The sequence below is a fragment of the Pagrus pagrus genome (genome assembly GCF_965226575.1).
Source record: "Pagrus pagrus genome assembly, chromosome: 11".
Lineage (NCBI taxonomy): Eukaryota > Metazoa > Chordata > Actinopteri > Spariformes > Sparidae > Pagrus > Pagrus pagrus.
Window position 1 is genome coordinate 15,885,507 of NC_140195.1, and position 2,395 is coordinate 15,887,901.

A 2,395-nucleotide genomic window follows, 5' to 3' on the forward strand; every position below is an offset into this window, starting at 1 on the left:
TAGGGCTAATTAGCAAACCTTAGCATGCTGCCATGCTAAATTAAGATGATGAAAATGGTCAACATTTTACGTAAGCATGTTCGTACTGTCATCGTCAGCCATTAAGCATGCTGTTGTGAGCGTTAAGCTCACAGCCCTGCTGTGTCTAAATATAGCCTCACAGATCCTTTAGCATCGCTGTAGACTCTTAGTGTTGTCAATGAATGAGGAAACATACGACCAGTTTATGAGGCAAAGGAGATACTAGAACCTGGAATAGAAGTGCTTTACTATTCTGTAGCGCTAGTGCTACCTCCAGTTGTGTAAATGATTTGTGTGCTTCCTGCTGTTCTGACTCAGCGTGCAGTACAGCTTCCTTCCTTTGTCTTTCTGAGCATGAAGAGGCAGGGTTTGCTGACTCAGAGACTTCTAAGGTATGGCAGACAAACAAGTGTTTGACAGATTTTAGACCACCCAAAACATTATTAAATCTATAAACAGTTGACTGAGCTACTGCACTGAAGAAAGAGTAGCATGCACTAAATAATTGTGAAACTATCCATGCAATGTAGAAGGCATAAAATAGCTACACCATGTCATACTCCTGTAGTATATTTCCTTTGTGTCACCACTGCCCACCAACTGAAGAACTAATTAAATAACATAAAGGTGTGTGGGAATGGTGGGTTGCCCACTCTTTTCTAAAGATGTTAAATGTTGGATCTTTGAACAAGTCTCTTACAGTAAAGTGAAATGCAATAAAGATCACTGGGGCGATGTCCAATGGTCCCTGTGAGCTGCTTTAAATCAGCTTTGTTCATTTCTGCTCCTCTGTTGCTTTTGAAATACTATGCTTTTCATGTGCTATTTCTGTTGGATTTCTCTCAGACTTGTCCCTGAAATATACCAAATGAAATCATAATTTAGACAGATCCTTTTTGTTTAATTCATTGTTTCATTAATTTTTATGACACTGGAGCACATCTCCAGAACTGATTAGACTTTCAGTTGCATGTCATTTATTTGAGCACTATGTAAGATCATAATATTTTCTCTTCAACTTTGGTAGCAAACTTGAAAAAAGGTACATGTCAGATGTTATCTTATTATGGTGGTTCTGACCATCTAACAAACAAAAGTGGAGGATCTGAGTAAACGTGAAGGCACAACAAGGAATCTGCAAAATAGCACAGGCTAGGACATCAAGAGCTTTAAAATTAAATCTTCAAAATCAATTCTTCAAATACTAATCTATAGTAATGTTAGTGAATATGCTTTCAATTTCATCAATAGTCGAGCAGGAGATTTTTTGAATAACTTGTAGCCTCTTAATAGATCTTTAAGAAAGACCAGTGACCATATTAACCTCACTTGTGATGAACAATGGCTGAGGAATGGCTACACCTTTGTAATATTTTGATTTTAAAAAAAGGCTTCTGGTTTGCTCAATGGTTCGATCTGGTGAATCAAGCTGATGTTAAGCAATATATTAACCATGTTCTTCATCATAGTTTAAGGCGTCAGCATGCTAACATCTGCCAATTAGTACTACACAAAGTAAAGCTGAGCCTGATGGGAATGCCGATAGTTTTGTGAGTATTTAGTCATAAACCAAAATATTGACCAAATGAAGGTACTAGAAAAAAAATGTCTTTAAAGATTTCACGGCAACCCGTTTTTGAGAATTTTCACTCAAAACCACAAATGTGAACCTCATTGTGGTGTGAGATGGAAATCCCCAAAGTCAATATGATTCATTACCTGGACACCATGGATACCTGTACCGCATTTCATGGCAATCCATCAACAGACGTTTCACTAAGAAACAAAAATGTCAACCCGCTGAAAGTGCTGGAGGTAAAACCTGGGGCAATCATTTCAAACTGATCTCACAGGATTATATTTGTTGGTTCTGATCCTAAACATATGGATTCAGATTTGGTAATCCAATCCTTAATATAATCCAGACAAAATTATGCATTTGGGCATTTTAAAATTCAAGGCAGTGATCTGGATTAATTTGATGACAAAATACAGGAACATTTGGAGCAACAAGTAGCCCAGGCTTCCCTTCTCGCAGATATTGTAACCCAAGATGTCCATTACATATAACTCTAAATTGAATGTGCCCTTTAAATGTGAAAGTGTTTAGTTCTAACAGAACCAAGTGATGAAGAAATGGAATCTATTGCAAAATATGGTTAGGCCACATTTCATCCTGAAAACACCAGGAAGAACAGCTGTACATAGATGGAACAAATGCAGACAAATCATTTCTCAAAGTCTAGTTTCACATAATTGTAACTTGTTTGTATCATCAAACATATGCTTTAGTTTGTGGTCACATAGTAGGCAAACACAGACAACAGGAAAGCAGGGTCCAAACAAAGTTTTAATTGTGCTTTTTATTGTTTAA